Genomic DNA, 9,500 nt, shown 5'->3' with positions numbered 1-9,500 from the left:
GTGCATAACATCTTTTGTAGAATATACAAGCTATATCAGCAGAAAACAAGTGTCGTGAGATATCGCAGTTCCCCTAATCACATCTTTACTTACGCTAAGGGTTTGTTAACAATTATTTTATTGGATTTGTTCTCAGTTTACACAAAATGCTTTTCTATCGCAAAACGAAAATTGGAAAAAAATTTATTGTTTCTAAAAACAAAAATTACATCATCAATTTAAACATCAGCGTTCATAATTTGTTCCTATATACAATCGTTTTGCGTAGCTATATTAGCTTTATAGATGGCCTGGATGAAAGTTCAGTTTCTAAGCAAATTAAAAAATTTTTTAAGGTGACTGCAAATTTTAAATAATTGTTAACGTACTTCTGTGTTGGAATGTTAATTTGCATCTAGCAGAACTCTGTACCTCCCTTTGTTAACCAATAATGTTTTTTACCACTTGAGCTTGAGATTGTTTGGAAGTTCTATGACCATAGTCCAAATCATCAAAGAAAACTTGTTATTTATTACAGAGGGCTGACTCTGAACTTACCGTCTTTTACATAATGTGCAAGTTTTGTGCTTCTATTGATAATTTATTGATAATCAAAATACTCTTCTGTAGTTCTATCGTCGGTCGACAATCCTTATGACTTTATCCGACAACCAGTTTTGCTTAACTTTAGTATTTGAAGTGTGGATTAAAAATCTTGAAGGAATCTTGGAAGCAGGATTAAAAAATAGCAGGAATCTTGCAAGAAACTTTCAATTTGGATTCAAAACTTGCAAGAATCTTGCAAGTTGGATCCAAAACTTGCAAGAATCTTGCAAGAATCTTGAAAGAAGTATGTTTTCTCTTGCAGGATAACTTGCAAATTTCTTTCAAGTTTTTAAACTTTTTAATCACTGGGGAATTAATGCCCTGATGGAAATGACTTTATAAATAATTTGATAAACGCTCATAATCTTTAACAACTAGCAAAATCTAGAAAAGAAACAGATAATTTTTACTTTTGAACAGTTTTTCAGATATCGTTCCCCCCGGTAGTTTGTTACTTAAAATCAGAGTCACAAATTAGACCGTTTGAACGTTTTTTCTCGCAAATAAACTGCGCGCATGAGTCTAATTTTCATGCACGACAAACACAAAAAAGGCTGAATCGTTTCAATTCCTTCAGAAATCTTTATTTCTTTTAAAATTTTTAAACAGCCTGTTTTTTCAATAATTCCACTTTCTTTATGGTATTCGTCGCACTTACAGAATATAAAATGAACAAAATTATTATACAAATTTTTTTAAAGGTAGTGTTTTTTCAAAAATGTCAGTTTTGCGTTCCTTAAGCTGCAACCAAATTTAGAAAATTCGGTAAAGAAAGAAAACACAGAGTCGAAATATATTTAGTAATTGATTGGACATTTTTTATTGTACGAAAGGGGCAAGCAAACTCAGATTTATTTTACTTTATGACAATTTGACTTTCTCGCCTTCCTCCTCCATCCGACAAAAGGGGCTTATTAGGGTTCCTGGCAATCTTTTTTAGGGTGTTTGGGGCGTCCCAGATCGGCCCTTTCAATCGCAATTTGTGGAATCTTCAAAGAGAAGCGTACGACATAAACTTCTGAACTTGGACGACCACTTTTAAGCTGTTAACGAAGCCTAATTGGACTTGATTGTATGTGATTGTGGGGAATATTGATTCTATATTAAAAACAGTCGCTTTTGTTTACCATGTTGCGCGGCATGAATGAGCAATTTTGTATTTTAGTTGAAGTTAACAGCAGATCAGATATGAAAAGTATTGCTATTAAATGGAAAATTTAATAAACAATAGCCAATATATAAAAGTGTATTTTGAGCATTGCTTGAAGGGAGATGTCTGAGAGAAAAGAAAATTGTGTTTTTCTAAGGTATATATGTCCCGAGTCTTTGCGGATTCTAATTTATCATTATGTCTTTTAATTTCCCCTACCCCTGGAATAATTGGGACCCAGCACGATGCTGGCGGGAGGGAAGGGGTGGAGGGTGGTGGGTGGGAAGGGGGGTTGGTGAATTGACTACTGCAAGAAAGGGGAAGATAATACAGATTCATATCTCTTTTTAATCTCTTTCTAATTTCATGCCTCACCACCAAACCACTCTCGCCCCTTCGTGTGTGTACTAAATTGGAAATACTGCTCAACTCTTCAGAAAAGGAAAATAAATTCGCAAAAATATTGTTTATATATCTTTAGGGGTACATTTTGATAATTTTCCGCTCTAAGTTAATTAGATAGAAATAAGCTATATATATGACATTTTACCAACTACTCTAACTGTTTTTAAAACTGAATGAAGGTCTTATAATAAATGAAGAAGTATATAAAAAACTATCAAGTTGTAAGATCCTATTTTTACTCTATTTTCGATGCTTTTTTCCTTAAACAGGAATTCGCACAGTTTTTACAAAAAAACCTCAAACAAAACAAAAAGACCTCAGGATAATGCAACGAAAAATAGTTGTTTAGCTTTAGGCATATGATTGTATGATCAATAAAGGTTGATGTTATTAGGTTTTAACCGATAGTATATACAAAATTGAACCAAAATCATATTTCCTCGCTTTTTTCTCTACCAGTCCATTTTAATTTCCTCTTTTTGCAGACATCACATCGATAAAACAAAATTGCTTATCAAAAAGGGGAAAAATTAGATCTAGCTGCAATAGATAAAGATGGACTGAAAAATAGCAGCGAGGGTTGAACGAAATTCAGTTTAAAATTGGTGTACACAGCCTGTATAATTGGAATAATTGACAGAAAACAAATTTGAACAAAAAAATCTATTGGATGCAAAAATGCGGCATCGAAAGATTGCGACAATAATTCTTGCACTTAGTGCCTCTAATTTTAAAAGAATTTGTCTATTAAGGAAATTTTTGCTAATTATTTCAAGGAATAAGCAAATACAACAAATTTTAGGATTTGGTATTTTATTAAGCTTTCAAAATATAATAAAAAGCTTTAAGCTATTAAAATTTCATGAAAACATGCAGTTATTCATCCACAGCAAACGAAATTTAATAAAATCTAAGTTCACTGCAAATTTTTTTAAACAGAACGTTAGATAATATTATGTACCGTTTTGTTAAAGAAATTGGCTGTGAACTTACATTTTATTAACCTTCGTTTGCGGTGGATGAAAAACTGCATGTTTTCATAAGACCTAGCACTAAGATAGGAACGGTGTTTTTGTCACAAAACTAAGATAGGAATCACCTTCCAATGCTTTTTAGGCGCTTTTTTGTTCAGGACTGGTTAAGAATCAAAAAAATCTTCAAAATCTGTTATTAATCTTGCAAGATCTTTCTAGAGAATGTTAATCTTAGAAAATCTTGCAAAATTTTGTTAATTTCGCAAGATTATGAATAACCTTGCACGATTTTGCGAGGTCTTGCAAGATTCTTGCAAGATTAGCTTCCTGAACCGACTAGGGATGTTGGATTTTTTGGCATGTAGCAAAAAGAATATGCAAAAAAGTGGCTTGTAAATGCTCAAGCTTATATAATGTTCCAACACGTTACATGGCAAGAAAACAGAACAACATACATTTGGTTCATCTGCCCATCTAAATCAAAATCCACGTGCTGTCTCAATAATTTTGCATATATGTTAAAATTTTAAAAATAAACACCGACTGCTATTTTTGTTGCTCCATGAATTTCAATAAAAATTTTTTTATGAAAACACTGCCACATGCATTACTGGATAAAAGTTGCTCAATTACACAATTCATCTAATTAGGTTAAAAAAACTTGTTATACAAAGTATTCCTCTTATTATAATATTCAAAATTAGATAGTTTCAAACGAAGTAAAACAATTATAATTTAGACCAGCTTTGTTTAACCCTAAGAATAACAGGAATGGGACGACACTAGATAACAAAACAGAGAATGTTAATCTTGGGAAAAAATTTCGCAAAATTTCGTTAATTTTGCATGATTATGAAAAATCTTTCAAAATCTTGCTCAATGATGCAAATTTTTTGCAATATTAGCCCCCGGATTAGACTAAGGATGTTTCAATTTTTTGGCAAATAGCTTATAGCTTAAAGAAGATACAAGAAGGTGCCTGGCAAATGCTCATGCCAAGAAAACAGAGCAACCTACATTTGGTTGATCTGTCCATCAAACTCAAGCTCCAAGTGCTGTCTCAATAATTTTGCATATTTGTTAAAAGTTTAAAAATAAAAGCCAAAAGCTATTTGGTTTGCTCCAAAAGTTTCAAAAACGAAATTTTTATGAAAACACTGCCTTAAGCAATACTTGAGAAAAATTGAATTTAACTGAAGAAGAAATGTCTTTTGAGAGAGAAAGAGCATAGGCTCGAAAGGAACACAATATAACCCATTTTTTGGTATTATTAAGTAAATATTTTCTCAGCTGACGTGATTTTGTTCAATACTTGATCATTGGTTTCTTCTTCTGCTGCAGCATTGAATTCTCTTAGCAATTGTTTGGATTCTCATTCAGAACAGGCTTGGCTTTTTTCTGATTGAGGTCAATTTGAGAACCTACAGCAAACTCTCTCACCAGCGTTCCCGACCTTCATTTACTGCTAGCTCTTTCCCAACTGTTTTACTGTTACTTGTACTCAATCAAAATGAAGAACGATTTTTTATGAAATAATTTTTAATATTAAAGATGGACTTTTTAAAATAAGAATGATATTGCAATATCTGACTTTTGTGTACTACTGTTGCTCAAATCTGATAATATATTTATGAAAAAACTATGTTAAGGTCAACACAGCAACACTTTTATCTGAAAAAATTAGAATAATCGTTGACACCGAAAAAGTTTAAGATTGTTCGCTCATAGTATCGGCGTATTAAAACTTGACGAAAATCGGAGAACTTTTTTGAACATTAGGAAAATAAAATAAAAGTTTAATTAGTAAAAAATATCAGGTTGAAAATATCAACAGGCTTTGCTTGAAAATGGTACCTGCAATGGTAGATATCACGAAATAAAAAGTGAGAGGTCTTGCAAACTGATACTCAAGTGAAATATTCTTCTATGATGTTTTTTCTTCTTATCACATTGCAACTTCATCAACGCAAAACATTCCTATCTGAGTACATTAAAAAAATATGAATTCAAAAACGATTCAATCGGTTACTGTCAGCTGTCACTACAAATAACTTGCTTCTGTAGTAAAAAATACTAGGCAAAAAGTTTAAATAATACAATTCATCTAAACTACGTTTAAGAGTCTTTGCCTAAAAACGGTAGCAGCAATGGTAGATATCACGAATCAAAACCTTAGGAGCCTTGAAAATTGATACTAAGGAGAAAAATTGTTGAGGGTACTTCAATGGTCACGTCACAAATTTAACAACGCAAAATGATCAGCTGAGTACATTTTATACATAAACAATGAACTCAAAAACTATCCGAAGGTTTCTTTCAGCTGTCATCAGTACAATTATTTTTCGTTCGGTACAAAAAATCAGTAGTCGACGCATTTCAATTACACAATTCATCTAATTAGGTTAAAAAAACCTGTTATACAAACCATTCCTTTTATTATAATATTCAAAATTAGATAGTTTCAAACGAAGCAAAACAATTACAAGTTAGACCAGATTTGTTTAACCCTAAGAATAACAGGAAAGGGACGACACTAGATAACAAAACAGAGAATGTTATTCTTGGGAAAAAATCTCGCAAAATTTCGTTAATTTTGCATGATTATGAAAAATCTTTCAAAATCTTGCTAAATGATGCAATTTTTTTGCAATATTAGCCCCCAGATTAGACTAAGGATGTTTCAATTTTTTGGCAAATAGCTTATAGCGTAAAGAAGATACAAGAAGGTGCCTTGCAAATGCTCATGCCAAGAAAACAGAGCAATATACATTTGGTTGATCTGTCCATCAAACTCAAGCTCCAAGTGCTGTCTCAATAATTTTGCATATTTGTTAAAAGTTTAAAAATAAAACCAAAAGCTACTTGGTTTGTTCCAAAAGTTTCAAAAACGAATTTTTTATGATAACACTGCCTTAAGCAATACTTGAGAAAAATTGAATTTAACTGAAGAAGAAATGTTTTTTGAGAGAGAAAGAGCATAAGCTCAAAAGGAACACAATTTAACCCATTTTTTGGTATTATTGAGTATATATTTTCTCAGCTGACGTGATTTTGTTCAATACTTGATCATTGGTTTCTTCTTCTGCTGCAGCGTTGAATTCTCTTAGCAATTGTTTGGATTCTCATTCAGAACAAGCTTGGCTTTTGTCTGATTGAGGTCAATTTGAGAACCTACAGCAAACTCTCTCACCAGCGTTCCCGACCTTCATTTACTGCTAGCTCTTTCCCAACTGGTTTACTGTTACTTGTACTCAATCAAAATGAAGAATTATTTTTTATGAATTAATTTTTAATATTAAAGATGGACTTTTTAAAATAAGAAAGATATTGCAATATCTGACTTTTGTGTACTACTGTTGCTCCAATCTGATAATATATTTATGAAAAAACTATGTTAAGGTCAACACAGCAACACTTTTATTTGAAAAAATTACAATAATCGTTGACATCAAAAAAGTTTAAGATTGTTCGCTCATAGTATCAGCGTATTAAAACTTGACAAAAATCGGAGAATTTTTTTGAACATTAGGAAAATAAAATAAAAGTTTAATTAGTAAAAAAAATCAAGTTGAAAATATCAACAGGCTGTGCTTGAAAATGGTACCTGCAATGGTAGATATCACGAAATAAAAAGTGAGAGGTCTTGCAAACTGATGCTCAAGTGAAATATTCTTCTATGATGTTTTTCTTCTTGTCACATCGCAACTTCATCAACGCAAAACATTCCCATCTGAGTACATTACAAAAAATATGAATTCAAAAGCGATTCAATCGGTTACTGTCAGCTGTCACTACAAATAACTTACTTCTGTAGTAAAAAATAGTAGGCAAAAAGTTTAAATAATACAATTCATCTAAAATACGTTTAAGAGTCACTGCCTAAAATTGGTAGCAGCAATGGTTGATATCACGAATCAAAACCTGAGGAGCCTTGAAAATTGATACTAAGGAGAAAAATTGTTGAGGGTACTTCAATGGTCACGTCACAAATTTAACAACGCAAAATGATCAGCTGAGTACATTTTATACATAAACAATGAACTCAAAAACTATCCGAAGGTTTCTTTCAGCTGTCATCAGTACAATTATTTTTCGTTCGGTACAAAAAATCAGTAGTCGACGCATTTCAATTACACAATTCATCTAATTAGGTTAAAAAAACCTGTTATACAAACCATTCCTTTTATTATAATATTCAAAATTAGATAGTTTCAAACGAAGCAAAACAATTACAAGTTAGACCAGATTTGTTTAACCCTAAGAATAACAGGAAAGGGACGACACTAGATAACAAAACAGAGAATGTTATTCTTGGGAAAAAATCTCGCAAAATTTCGTTAATTTTGCATGATTATGAAAAATCTCTCAAAATCTTGCTCAATGATGCAAATTTTTTGCAATATTAGCCCCCGGATTAGACTAAGGATGTTTCAATTTTTTGGCAAATAGCTTATAGCTTAAAGAAGATACAAGAAGGTGCCTTGCAAATGCTCATGCCAAGAAAACAGAGCAATATACATTTGGTTGATCTGTCCATCAAACTCAAGCTCCAAGTGCTGTCTCAATAATTTTGCATATTTGGTAAAAGTTTAAAAATATTTCACCAAAAGTTTCAAAAACGAATTTTTTATGAAAACACTGCCTTAAGCAATACCTGAGAAAAATTGAATTTAACTGAAGAATAAATGTCTTTTGAGAGACAAAGAGCATAGGTTTGAAAGGAGCTCAATTAAACCCATTTTTTGGTATTTTTAATACTTGATCCTTGATTTCTTCTTCTGCTGCAAAGTCAAATTCTCTTAGCAATTGCTAGGGTTCTCATTCAGAAAAGGTTTGGCGTCTTTCTGAATGAGGTCAATTTGAGAACCTATAGCACACCCTCTCAGCAGGGTTTCCGAACTTCATATGCTGCTAGTTTTTTTCCAACTTGTTTACTGTTACTTGTACTCAATCATAACAGGGAATAAGTTTTTTAGAAATTTTTAAAATTAAAGATAGATTTAAAAAAAGAAGAATTGTTCAATGTTTAATTTTGTGTACTATTCGTGTTCTTATCCGATTTGTTTCTTCTATAAGTTAAACTCTGCGAAGTTCAACAGTGCAAAATTTCTTATCTGAACAAAAACGAATGTTCAATTACACCGGAAAAACTTAAGATTGTTTGCTTATAGTATCAGCCTATCAATGCTTGAAGAAAATTGGCGAACGTGCTTCAAGACTAAGAAAAGAAAAAAATTAATTAGTAAAAAAAATCAGGTTAATAATAACAAGGGGCTTGGCTTTAAAATGGTATCCGCTATGGTAGATTTCACGAATCAAAAACTTAGAGGTCTTGCAAATTGATACTCACATGGAAAATTCGTCTAGGATGGTTTTTCTTTGATCACATCACAACTTCATCAAGAAAAAATTCTCAAATCTGAGGAAGTTTGTTACAAAAATTTGAATTCAAAATCTATTCAAACCGTTACTGTCAATTGTCAATACAAAAAATTTAGTTCTGTAGAAAAAACGGTAGTCAAAACGTTTAAATAGTACAATTCATCTCAACTAGGTTGAACAGTCTTTGCCTATAAATGGTACCAGCAATGGTAGATATCATGAAACAAAAAGTGAAAAAGCTTGAAAATAGATACTAACGTGAAAAAATGAGGCTACTGTAAAGATTACGTCACAACTTTATCAACACAAAAATATCTCATCTGAGTACATTTGTTCCAAAGTTTGTGATCTCAAAAATTATGCAACGGTATTTTTTTTCAGCTGTCATCACTACAAATATTTCAATTCGGTACAAAAAAAGCAGTAGTCTAAACGTTTTAATTACACAATTCATATAAATTAGCTTGAAAGAAACCGTTATACAAAAAATTCTTCTCTTATAATGTTCAAAAGTAGCTACTATAAAAAGATATTGAATATAAATGTTTTCAAAAAGAGAGTGATAATTCAACATATAGTTTTTGTGTGCTATTCTTCCTCTAATCTCATTTTTGTTTTCTTCAAGTTAAATTCTGCTGAGTTCAACAAAGCAACACTTCTTATCGGAACAAAATTGGAATGTTCGCTTACACCAAAAAGTTTTAAGATTGCTCGCTCATAGTATCGGCTTACTAATACGTGAAGAAAATTGGAGAACGTTTTCTAAGATTAAAAAACCAAAAAAGATTAATTACTAAAAAATCAGGTTAAAAACAACGAATTGATTTACTATCAAATGATACCTGCAATGGTAGATATCACGAATCGAAAAGTGAGAGGTCTTTCAAATTGATACTCACATGAAAAATTCTCTTATGTTGAATTTTCTAATATCACATCACAATTTCATCAACGCAATTTTTTTATCGGAGTACATTTGTTACAGAGAATTTGAATTAAAAATC

Source organism: Convolutriloba macropyga, chromosome 2 (assembly GCF_964194025.1).
Source record: "Convolutriloba macropyga chromosome 2, txConMacr16.3, whole genome shotgun sequence".
Lineage (NCBI taxonomy): Eukaryota > Metazoa > Xenacoelomorpha > Acoela > Convolutidae > Convolutriloba > Convolutriloba macropyga.
The sequence above is the reverse complement of the archived record's forward strand: the minus strand, read 5'-3'. Positions refer to the sequence as shown.